At 41.5% G+C, this 13,623-nt stretch overlaps 1 pseudogene; it reads right to left on the bottom strand.

The window, feature by feature from the left end:
- Positions 1-5,796: 5,796 nt before the first annotated feature.
- Positions 5,797-13,623, bottom strand: part of LOC115114416 (translation initiation factor eIF2B subunit gamma-like) — a 56,959-nt pseudogene continuing 49,132 nt past the window's right edge.

Here is a 13,623-nt window from a genome sequence, read left to right as displayed (position 1 = left end):
ACAGAACCACTGTCACACTCACGCATCACATGACAGCTGAGCTGTGCTGCAGTCGACCATGTGTTTATTTATCGTAAACCTAGGCGTGCTTGCATTTCTTTTTCATATGGCCCAGTGGAGACAGGCACACATTTTACTAGGTTAGAGTTCACATGAACTAACAGGGTTAAATCATTTGCAGTTGAAGTTAGCACATACAAGGTGGGAAACAATTTTGAGAAATAGTATATGCAGAGAAGTTCAAGGTTAAAACCCTAAGAAGAGCTGATTTTCTGGACACAGATTAAGCCTTGTCCTGGACTAAAAAGCATGCTCAATGGAAATTCTCCCTGAAAATAGTTTTTTATTCCAGTATTAGGATTAAAGACATGCTCTGGAATTTTGGCGACTACATTTTTAAAAAACCTACCACTTTGGGCTGGATATGTTAATGTGTAGTTCATACATGCATAATCTATGAGCAGAGTTACTATTTTACCTTAATTTGACATGATCCCTAGTTTGAAAATGACGATTTTTCTGGAAGCTGTGCTGTGCCATTTTTCCTACATGTCCCCCCAAGTGGGCCAGCCCCCTAGCAATATGAGTTCTAGACAATGCGTTTCAGCCCCTCGCCATTTGAGTGACAGCTAGCAAGATGCACCAACAACAGTGAGAGAGAGAGAGAGAGCAATGACGTGGTGCACATATCTGCACATATGTGACGTACTTATGCAATTTTCGGGGACCACTTTTGGCTCATGAGCACTACTTATAGAACTGCTGGCTAAAAAGTATACGGAGAAGTACCGGAGAATGTCTTTAATCTGTGTAGGGAAATTGGCCCTCAATGAAGATTCTCCATTGAGTTATCTTTTTAGTCCAGGACTAGGCTTAATCTGTGTCTGTGAAACCACCCCATAAGAGTATAAATTGATTGTGCCTTTTTGGTACATCATTTGAAAGTCAACAAAATAAGTAACTTTAAAGCTCTATAGATACATTATTTGACATTTTCTTAACAATAGTGCAACTAATTGTAACTTCCGTTGGCTGATGGGCTATGTGTAAATCTATTGCTGTTACTGTATGTGTGAGTACAGGACTTTGGTAGCCAAAGTAATTACAATGTTGCCCGTGGTATAAGGATAACTTATTTTCCTTTACGCATTAGATAGATTACACAAATTGTCCACTTTAAAACAATATTTGTCTAAACAGAACCCATAATCTATTACAATCACTATTAACTAAATGGATTTCTGGCTTGATTAAATCAAAAAACATATGACAATCATGTATTTGAAGTGATAAGAGTATAACAGTAATTACAGAAGTATATACAGTAGTATATTTACACACAGTAATAAGCACACAACACAAATGTACATGTGTTCAATCCATTGAGGGACCTATTTACTCTTAAATCACCTTATTTTAAGTGATGTTTACTTCTACCATCGGCCTACTGTTTGGAGCAACAAAAAGACAAACTAAACCAATATTCAGTGAGTGCAGGTTTAATGAATGTTTACAAAAGGCTTTCTTAAATATTCGTAAGCCAAAAAGTGCATTGTAACAGAATGACGTGTACAGATCAGTATTGTAAGGGTTCTGTCAGTCTATAAAAGAAGAGACCTGCCACACAGCCAGAGATAAGATTCATTATGATAATGTATTTCTTTCCCCCTTTGTCATTGTAGTGAATGGTTTCTTTAAAGAAAAAAAACAACACTTTTCTGTCCATCTTTGTTTGTGTTTCTCTAACAAAGGTATTGTCAGACTTTAGCATGTGGCAACTAAGGCAGAATCAGACTTTGCTTGTTTATGGGGCTCTCATCAACTTATCACTTATGAATCTGAGAACCATTATGTGACTATATTGTGAGATGGGTTGAACTGAGACAAAGCAAGGAGAACAGACTATAGATCAAATGCTTTGACATGTGTTGTCAGTGCACTGTGACATATCTTTGTATCATGATCCATTGAAACATAAATCAAATAAGGTTTTATTGGCCGCGTACATACTTTGCAGATGTTATCGCAGACAAAATGCTTGTGTTTCTAGCTCCAACAGTGCAGTAATACCTAACAATACACACAAATCCCCAACATTTTAAGAAAATAATGAAGAAATATCAAGACAACCAATGTCAAGAGTCTGGAATATAAATATATATGTATACGAGGGTGTGTATAGACATTATGAACAGTATAGGAATAAAAAAGGTATGTACAGCAGTAGTTATATAGTATGAGCCTTGGTATTTGGTATTTGATTAGGATCCCCATTAGCTGTTGCAAAAGCAGCTACTCTTTCTGGGTTCCACACAAAAGATGAAACATAATACAGAATGACATTATACAGAATATCAATAGACAAGAACAGCTCAAGGACAGAAATACATACATTTAGTACAATAGAAAACAGTATAAACTGAGTGTATAAAATATTAAGAACAGCTGATATTTTCCATGACAGACTGACTAGGTGAATCCAGGTGAAAGCTATGATCCCTTATTGATGTCACTTGTTAAATCCACTTCAATCATTGTGGCTGAAGGTGAGAAGACAGGTTAAAGAAGGATTTTTAAGCCTTGAGACATGGATTGTGTATGTGTGCCATTCAGAGGGTGAATGGGCAAGAAAACAGATTTGAGTACCTTTGAATGGGGTATGATAGTAGGTGCCAGGCGTACCGGTTTGTGACAAGAACTGCAACGCTGCTGGGTTTTTCATGCTCAAAAGTGTCCTGTGTGTATCAAGAATGGTCCACCACCCAAAGGACATCCAACCAACTTGACACAACTGTGGGAAGCATTGGAGTCAACATGGGCAACTAATTGACTAATTGAGGCTGTTTTGAGGGCAACTCAATATTAGGAAAGTGTTCTTAATGTTTTGTACACTCAGTGTATGAAGTGGGTAAAACAGTATGTTAACATTAAAGTGACCAGTGTTGAATGACTGTACATAGGGCAGCAGTCTCTAAGGTACAGGTTTGAGTACTGGGTGGTAGCTGGCTACTAACACTGACAAAAGTTCAGGGCTGGTACATTCAAGCAAAGAACATATATCATCTATCACCAGACAGTAACAGTTAAGTAACTCAGAAGACCTTTGCATCCATAAAAGAAAACTTAATTTACAAAAACAGAGAATGATCCAGACTAGCTGTCTGTCTGACTCAATTGAAGACATTAGCTGGTGACAAAAGCTGTGCACTGTGGTGTTGATAATGATCAAAACTACTGCCTTGTTTAGTAGCTCGTTGAAAGCCACGGTGGTGTACTACTGAGATATCTGAGTAGGTGTGCCTCACATGTTCCTATAGTTTATTATCCCCTAGATGAATCTCTTACTTCCTCCACACACTGCCTTTGTAAAAGTAGCATATGCAAGTGTTCTTTCTGATGAGTTGCTTAAAGATACTGTGTGTGTGTGTGTGTGTCTGTGCGTTGGCGGTGGGCGTGGGGCTGGAGGGAGGCGTGGGGGACGCAGCAGTGTCTTAAATGATAGTGCAGCAAAAAGGGAGGAAATTGGTTTGTGCCTCAAGAACAGAGAAGACAAACAGAGGAAGTGTTCTGTTGATGTGTAGGGGTCAGCAACAAACACGCAGGTTTTTGCCACTTGGGTGGCCTAACCAGTCTCTCACCCTCCAACACGCTCAGCCCTCCAGCCCCAAAACCACCCACCTACCTTGCACCCACCCTCAAAGTCCCAAACTCCACCCCACCACACACTCCTCCCTTTGAGCAGAGCGGGTGACGGCCTCTTTTGCTCAAGGCTCTGAAACTTCTCTCCCCTAGCTGTCATTTGGTTTAATTGTATTTTATTAGGATCCTCATTAGCCAATGCCAATGGCGACAGTTACTCATATCAAAAAATACATTACAGACAACAGACTTTACAATTTACATACGGCACATTTAAAAACATGAACATGTAGTGTGCGTGTGTGAGTATGCAGCTTTCAGTTACACGTCAATATATACACACAAAAAGGAGGTCACATGGGGGAGAGGCATTGGGCCATGAGGTGTTGCCTCACGTTGTTTTTTTAACCAGGTTTGCTGTTAATTTGCGCTTTATGAGTTGGAAGGCAGTTCCGTGCAATCAGTGGTCAGTGTGACCACCACCCAGTAAGCCAGGGCAGGGTACTGCTCCACCAGAGCAGGCGGTATGTGCGTCCCCAATGCACTACTAAATAGGGAATAGGGTTCCATGTGGGATACATCCTCTTGGACCAGCTCTTGGGCAGTATTTATATCACTGTCTATATCATGTATTCATGATTTATGCCACCATGGGCTTCGCAAGTACCACTGCACTTACACTACTTACAGTAACTGCCAAAGGCACATTGAACCACTGCCTGCCTGTTAACATTAGCATCTTCATTTGGATGAGAGAGCCTGCCAACATTCACACTATGCAGCTGAGCTGACACAGAGGTATGAAGAGGTGTGGAGAGAGGGAATCAACAAAAAACAATTACAGCTGTAGATCTAGTAAACATATAACATAGACATTTGATTATCACGTCAAAAAAGTCCCCCAATTCTGTTGAACGACCACTCTGATCAATTTCAACCTTTATAGTCTGTCCATGGTGGTAGGGCCTGTTATATCATAGTAACAAATAGCCCTATGGAGACTAACTCAGCCTGGGCCTGCAGACTAACCCAGATCTACCTAGAGACAGCTGATATATGATATGTTGGATGACATCTGATCCCGAACCCTGGAAAACACAAGCATCTGTCACATTTGGCCCAGAGGGGTGGGGACTGACGCTGAACACAGCGCTGGATAGCCCCTAACCAAACCAGCACAGCCACAGGGACTCAGAGTAGGCTGCTGTATAAATATACAAACCTGGCTTTCCTAAACAACCCATGCCAGATCTCATAAACTTGACTTGATGCTCAGGTCAGAGGCTGCTCAAAGGGTTAAAGTTTAAAGCAGGAAGAAAAATAATCAAAATCAAAATGTTTTGTGACAATTATATTGTTTGCATGGCACTTTTGATCTTTATCTTATGAATTTATTTACTTACCATTTATTTATTTATGTCTTTAAATGGCCACAAAACAGGGGTCTTTAAGATTGTGGTTGGCAGTTTCGATTAGAACAGAAATAAAGTTTACAATAACTTTTATTTCGGGACTTGAATCCATTTTCTGGATGACAAAATGAAAAAGCAACAGTGAGTTAAAAGTTAAGTAATTATTCTAGCGTCACCAATGACTAAATCAAAAGAGGAAAGATGAGAAAAGACAAGACATAACTACTCTCCCAATGACACTAAATGACTTCTATTGGTCACAGACACACTATAAAGCAGGCCACTAAATCACAGGATGTAGACAGAGCCTCTTCCTGGAGATCTGTCGTTCGTCAATAAGGAACTTCAGACCTGTAATTTAAGAAATGAGCTGGCAAAGGAATGCAATAAATCTTTGACAGCAAAGAGTAAGAAGAAAAATTAAAAACAAAGAGAGCAACTCTTATGTTTCTATCAGTTTGTGAAAGTGGGAGGGATTGTGTGTTACTTGATGAGATCTCATTGGGTGGTCCGGCCCACCATTTTTGTGTACAAATAAACTTAACCCCCATTGTGCTTCTCTGGTCCTCTGCTGCACTCACACAGCACGAACACACAGACTCCTAGGCTGAATAGTTGTGTGGAGGAATGTATGTATAGATGAGAACACACTGACTGAACAAACACCCAACAAAACTTTATAGAATCACCCAGAAACAACAGACAAGATTCACACAAAGAACACCACTGAAACTGAGCCTAGGGATAAACAAAGTTGCTTTTATTTAGACAATGGACCATCACTGTGGACCAGCAATGTGTAGGACTGGTCGTTCGGTCAGTCTCCCCCTGGTCTAGATCTCCATCAGCTGGTCAGTTCCAACAATCACCTCGTTAGTCCTTTCCGCTACAGAGTGAGAAGAAAGCACTCACAATTAGACATTTTAGAACCTGGTATTTAGCAAATAAATTCATTAAAAATCCTATAATGTGATTTTCTGGATTTTTCCCCCTCATTTTGTCTGTCATAGTTGAAGTGTACCTATGATGAAAATAACAGGCCTCTCTCATTTTTTTAAGTGGGAGAACTTGCACAATTGGTGGCTGACTAAATACTTTTTTGCCCCACTGTATATAATATTTAATAAATATAGTACCTAACATCCGATTTGGACAAAACGTTTTTATTTTAACGAGTAAGTCATGAGGAATCCAAAGAAAGTCAAAAGCCACCCACGGACTCCCACACCCCACACTAATCAAATCCCAACAGTTCTCTCGGTCTGAAAAGTAGTATGGAGCTGAGGCTCAGAGTAATGTTTCTTCATCCTATTTAATTTGTTCTCAGTGAATTTGGTGATATTTTTTCCCCCTGGTAATAAATAACAATACTGTCTTTGTTGTTAGGTTTATTACCCATCCTACATCCTGGCATTACCAGGGTCTGACCACTAGATAATTCTGTTCCTGTTATACATTGAAAAAACATTGAATACCTCCCCATGTAAAGGGCATAGTTAACCAAAATTACATTATGGTTTCCTTACCGTGTATGCAGTCGGCCACTGTTTCAATGATAACTTTTTAGCATTTGTAAATTGTTTCACCCCCTTATCAATCTACACACAATACCCCATAATGACAAAGCAAAAACAGGTTTTTATACTTTTTAGGTTTTTAGGCAAATGTATCACAAAAAAACACTGAAATATCTAATTTTCATAAGTATTCCGACCCTTTATGTAGTACTTTGTTGAAGCACCTTTGGCAGTGATTACAGCCTCAAGTATTCTTGGGTATGACGCTACAAGCTGGGCACACCTGTATTTGGTGAGTTTTTCCCAATCTTCTCTGCAGATCCTCTCAAGCACTGTCAGGTTGGATGGGGAGTGTCGCGGCACAGATATTTTCAGGTCTCTCCAGAGATGTTAGATCGGGTTCAAGTCCGGGCTCGGGCTGGGCCACTCAAGGACATTCAGTGACTTGTCCCGAAGCCACTTCTGCGTTGTCTTGGATGTGTGCTTAGGGTCTTTGTTGTGATGGAAGGTGAACCCACATCCCAGTCTGAGGTCCTGAGTGCTCTGGAGCAGGTTTTTATAGACGATTTCTATGTACTCTGTTTATTTCCCTTGATCCTGACTAGTCTCTCAGTCCCTGCCGCTGAAAAACATCCCCACAGCCATAATGCTGCCACCACCATGCTTCACCGTAGGGATGGTGCCAGATTTCTGTCAGATGTGACACTTGGCATTCAGGCAAAAGATTTCAATCTTGGTTTCATCAGACCAGAGAACCCTATATCTCATGGTCTGAGAGTCTTTATGTCCGTTTTTGCAAACTCCAAGCAGGCTGTCATGTGCCTTTTACTGAGGAATGGCTTCCGACTGGCCACTTTACCATAAAGGCCTGATTGGTGGAGTGCTGCAGAGATGGTTGTTCTTCTGAAAGATTCTCCCAGAGGAACCATGGAGCTTTGTCAGAGTGACCATCCGGTTCTTGGTCACCTCCCTGATCAAGGCCCTTCTCCCCCGATTGCTCAGTGTGGCCAGCTCTAGTAAGAGTCTTGGTGGTTCCAAATTTCTTCTATTTAAGAACGATGGAGTTCACTGTGTTCTTGGGGACCATCAATGCTGCAGACATTTTTTGGTACCCTTCCCCAGATCTGTGCCTCAATACAATCCTGTCTCGGAGCTCTATGGACAATTCCTTCGAGCTCACGGCTTGGGTTTTGCTCTGATATGCACTGTCAACTGTGGGACCTTATATAGACAGGTTTGTGCCTTTCCAAATCATGTCCAATCAATTGAATTTACCACAGGTGGACTCCAATCAAGATATAAAAACATATCAAGGATGATCAATGGAAACAGGATGCACCTGAGCTCAATCTTGAGTCGCATAGCAAAGGGTCTGAATACTTATGTGAAGAAGGTATCGGTTTTACATTTTTTATGCATTTGCAAAAATTTCAAAAAACGTTTTGCTTTGTCATTATGGGGTATTTTGTGTAGATTGATGAGGAAAAAAATATTTAATATATTTTAGAATAAGACTGTAATGTAACAAAATGTGTAAAAAGTCAAGGGGTCTGAATACATTCCGAATGCACTGTATTTTAGAATTTTTACACTTCATATCCAGGTCATCCTAAAGCATCTAAATATGGATTGTGTAACTCAATGTTACACAGTGCCTTCAGAAAGTATTCATAACCCTTGACTTAATTACATGACAGGTTGAATTCAAGATGGATTAAATATATTTTATTTCTCACCCATCTACACACAATACTCCATAATGACAAAGTGAAAGTGTTTTTAGAAATGTTTGCAAATGTATTGAAAATGAAATACAGAAATAGACTGCTCAAAAAAATAAAGGGAACACTTAAACAACACAATGTAACTCCAAGTCAATCACACTTCTGTGAAATCAAACTGTCCACTTAGGAAGCAACACTGATTGACAATACATTTCACATGCTGTTGTGCAAATGGAATAGACAACAGGTGGAAATTATAGGCATTTAGCAAGACACCCCCAATAAAGGAGTGGTTCTGCAGGTGGGGACCACAGACCACTTCTCAGTTCTTATGCTTCCTGGCTGATGTTTTGGTCACTTTTGAATGCTGGCGGTGCTTTCACTCTAGTGGTAGCATGAGACGGAGTCTACAACCCACACAAGTGGCTCAGGTAGTGCAGCTCATCCAGGATGACAAATCAATGCGAGATGTGGCAAGAAGGTTTGCTGTGTATGTCAGTGTAGTGTCCAGAGCATGGAGGCGCTACCAGGAGACAGGCCAGTACATCAGGAGACGTGGAGGAGGCCGTAGGAGGGCAACAACCCAGCAGCAGGACCGCTACCTCCAGCTTTGTGCAAGGAGGAGCAGGAGGAGCACTGCCAGAGCAGTGCAAAATGACCTCCAGCAGGCCACAAATGTGCATGTGTCTGCTCAAACGGTCAGAAACAGACTCCATGAGGGTGGTATGAGGGCCCGACGTCCACAGGTGGGGGTTGTGCTTACAGCCCAACACCGTGCAGGACGTTTGGCATTTGCCAGAGAACACCAAGATTGGCAAATTCGCCACTGGCGCCCTGTGCTCTTCACAGATGAAAGCAGGTTCACACTGAGCACATGTGACAGACGTGACAGTCTGGAGACGCCGTGGAGAACGTTCTGCTGCCTGCAACATCCTCTAGCATGACCGGTTTGGCGGTGGGTCAGTCATGGTGTGGGGTAGCATTTCTTTGGGGGGCCGCACAGCCCTCCATGTGCTCGCTAGAGGTAGCCTGACTGCCATTAGGTACTGAGATGAGATCCTCAGACCCCTTGTGAGACCATATGCTGGTGTGGTTGGCCCTGGGTTCCTCCTAATGCAAGGCAATGCTAGACTTCATGTGGCTGGAGTGTGTCAGCAGTTCCTGCAAGAGAAAGGCATTGATGCTATGGCCCGCCCGTTCCCCAGACCTGAATCCAATTGAGCACATCTGGGACATCATGTCTCGCTCCATCGACCAACGCCACGTTGCACCACAGACTGTCCAGGACTTGGCAGATGTTTTAGTCCAGGTCTGGCAGGAGATCCCTCAGGAGACCATCCGCCACCTCATCAGGAGCATGCCCAGGCGTTGTAGGGAGGTCATACAGGCACGTGGAGACCACACACACTACTGAGCCTCATTTTGACTTGTTTTAAGGACATCACATCGAAGTTAGATCAGCCTGTAGTGTGGTTTTCCACTTTAATTTGGAATGTGACTCCAAATCCAGACCTCCATGGGTTGATAAATTAGATTTCCATTGATCATTTTTGTGTGATTTTGTTGTCAGCACATTCAGCTATGTAAATAAAAAAAGTATTTAATAAGAATATTTCATTCATTCAGTTCTAGGATGTGTTATTTTAGTGTTCCCTTTATTTTTTTGAGCAATGTATATACAGTACCAGTCAAAAGGTTGGACACACCTACTCATTCCAGGGTTTTTCTAAATTTGTACTATTTTCTACATTGTAGAATAGTAGTGAAGACATCAACACAATAAAATAACACATATGGGATCATGTAGTAACCAAAAAAGTGTTATACAAATCAAAATATATTTTATACTTGAGATTCTTCAAAGTAACCACCCTTTGCCTTGACAGCTTTGCACACTCTTGGCATTCTCTCAACCAGCTTTATATAGTGGTCAGAGCCTGGTAATGTCAAAATCAAATGAGATGAAATGAAATCACATTTGATTGGTCACACACATTTAAAATGATATGATTTCATTTGATTTGATTTTGACATTACCAGGCTCTGACCATTATATAAAGCTGGTTGAGAGAATGCCAAGAGTGTTATTGATGGTGCAGCGAAATACTTGTTTTTCTAACTCCAACAATGCAGTAGTATGTAACAATTCACAACAATACACACAAACCTAAAAGTAAAAGAATGAAGTAAAGACATATATAAATATTAGGACAAGCAATGTCTGAGTGGCATTCACTAAATTACAGTGGAGTACAGTATATACATATGAAATGAGTAAAACACTATGTAAACATTATTAAAGTAACTAGTGTTCCATTTAAAGTGGCCAGTCATTCCATGTCTATGTACATAGAACAGCAGCCTCTAAGGTGCAGTGTTGAGTAATCGAGTTGTAGCTGGCTAGTGATGGCCATTTAACAGTTGGCCTTGAGATAGAAGCTGTTTTTCAGTCTCTCGGTCCCAGCTTTGATGCACCTGTACTGACCTCGCCTTCTGGATGATAGCAGGGTGAACAGGCCGTGGATCGGGTGGTTGATGTCCTTGATGATCTTTTTGGCCTTCCTGTGACATCAGGTGCTGTAGGTGTCCTGGAGGGCAGGCAGTGTGCTCCCGGTGATGCTTTGGGCACACCGCACCACCCTCTGGGAGAGCCTTGCGGTTGCGGGCGGTGCAGTTGCCGTACCAGGCGGTGATACAGCCCGACAGGATGCTCTCAATTGTACACCTGTAAAAGTTTATGAGGGTCTTAGCGGCCAAGCCAATTTTTTTCAGCTTCCTAAGGTTGAAGAGGCACTGTCGCACCTTCCTCAATAAACTGTGTGGGTGGACCATTTCAGATTGTCAGTGATGTGTACGCCGAGGAACGAGAGCCCACAGTCCTTGGGAGCAGACCGTGTCGGTGGCACTGTGTTATTTTCAAAGCGGGCGAAGAACGTGTTTAGCTTGTCTGGGTGCAAGACGTTCATGTCCGCGACGTGGCTGGGTTTCCCTTTGTAATAGATGATTGTCTGTAGACGCTGCCACATACGTCTCGTGTCTGAGTTGGTGAACTGCGACTCCACTTTGTCTCTGTACTGACGTTTTGCCTGTTTGATTGCCTTACGGAGGGAATAATTACACTGTTTGTATTCAACCATATTTATCAGTCACCTTACCGTGGTTAAATGCTGTGCATTGCGCTTTCAGTTTTGCATGAATACTGCCATCTAATAGTCACATTGGGAACAACATCCCCTATACACTTCCTGATGAACTCAGTCACCGTGTCCGTGTACACATCAATGTTATTCTCAGAGGCTACCTGGAACATATCCCAGTCCGCATGATCAAAAGAATCTTGAAGCATGGATTCTGATTGGTCAGACCAGCGTTGAATAGACCTTAGCACAGGTACTTCCTGTTTCAGTTTCTGCCTATAGGAAGGGAGGAGCAGAATGGAGTCATTATCTGATTTGCCGAAGGGAGGGCGGGGAGGGCCTTGTAGCCATCCAAGAACGGAGAGTAACAATGGTCAAGAGCTTTTGTAGCACGCGTACTACAAGCAATGTGTTGATAAAATTTCGGTAGCATTTTCCTCAAATTTGCTTTGCTAAAATCCCCAGCTACAATTCTCTTTGGAGGTAATAAGGTTGACATTTAATTGTGAGATATTCTATGTCGGGTGAACAAAAGGACTTAAGTTCCTCTATGTTATTACAATCACACCATGCGTAGTTAATCATGAAACATACACCACCGCATTTCTTCTTCCTGGAAAGTTTTTTATTCCTGTCTGTGCAATGTACTGAGAACCTAGCTGGCTGTATGGACGAGAACAGTATATCCAGAAAGAGCTATGATTCAGTGACAAAGACTATGTTACAGTCCCTGATGTCTCTCTGAAAGGAGATCCTCACAATGAGCTCCTCTGGGTGGTGTACACGCCTCCTGAGTACGACTAAAATATCTCTTCTCTGCCGGTGGCGTCTTGGAGCAGCCTCTGGGATAAGTTCAATTGCACTGGAGGGTACGAACAAAGGATACAATTCGGGAAAGTCGTATTTCTGGTCATAAATGCTGGTGAGTTACTGCCGCTCTGATATCCAAAAGTTATTTCCGGCTGTATATAATAACACAAAAAACATCCTGGGCTAACAATGTAAGAAATAACACACAAATAAACTAAATACTGCAAAGTTGCTTAGGAGCTAGAAGCAGAGCTGCCATATCTGTCGGCGCCACCTTCGAGGAAATAGGATGGGACATGAACCTAACAATTACTAATTCAATAATTCAAATAAAACATTTTCTGAACAGGGGAAGAAAGTCATCACCAAATTAACTGAGAATACAATACATGGGATGAAGAAACAATAAGCTCCATACTATATTAAGAACTGATACTGTATACTTGATGTTGGGGTGGGATTGGCATGGGGTGTGGTCCCGTGGATGGCTTTTTACCATTTCTTTGGATTAGTCATCTCTAATTCATTGTTACTAACAAGTTCGGTCCAAATCAGATGTTAGGTACTATATTTATTGAATATTATAGGAATCTTATAAATTAAAAATGGGCCATTTGGGCCATCAATTAGCTTAATTTCTCAGAAAACAAATATTTCAACAAAATAATGTTGCAGGAATGTTAATCTTATCCGTTTCTAACAGAAACGATTTCAAAACAATCTGAGATGAAGGGTGTCAAAATCCTATTTCTTGTGCTTTTTGAGGTGGAATGACCCTTTTGTAAAACAAGTGTTTGATAGACTGAAGTCATGTTCTGGTCTTTGAAGTGCGTTTTCAAGCGGAAATTAAATGTCATAAGGTAGTTAACATGCTCAACTCAGACAAAAAGTATATATCTTCACGATGTGCCAAATCTACACTTCAATATGGCAGATGGACTAGGATTTTAGGACAAAAACAAGGTGAAAACAGATAATTCCTTGCTTCAAATAAGGGTGAAGCCTAACAGCCTTTTGAAACACAAACACGAGGCGAGCCTGCTATCCATCCAGACAAAGACAACTAATCCAAACTAAACTGTGGGGAAAGTGATTCATGATCCATATAAAGACATATTTTAGTGTGAAGGATTCCAAAAGGCTCTGTTTTTACATTCAGAGTTTGAAGGAAAGAGAAATAGAGCATGGAACACAAGGAGAGGAGTATATTTCCAAGAGACAGTGAGGGAGAGGGCTAGGTGGAGGAGAGAAGAGCGTGTCTGTGTCCCAGAAGCCTGGAGAACAGTCTGGTTTCTTTATGAAGGAGCAGCAACACCTGCAGTCCCACAACCACCAGATTGCCTGCCTGTCTGCGTAATCAGCAGACGTAAGTCGGTGGCTGCCT

Source organism: Oncorhynchus nerka, linkage group LG9b, assembly GCF_034236695.1.
Source record: "Oncorhynchus nerka isolate Pitt River linkage group LG9b, Oner_Uvic_2.0, whole genome shotgun sequence".
NCBI lineage: Eukaryota > Metazoa > Chordata > Actinopteri > Salmoniformes > Salmonidae > Oncorhynchus > Oncorhynchus nerka.
Note: the sequence above shows the minus strand (reverse complement) of the source record. Positions and strands in the feature narration are given on the sequence as shown.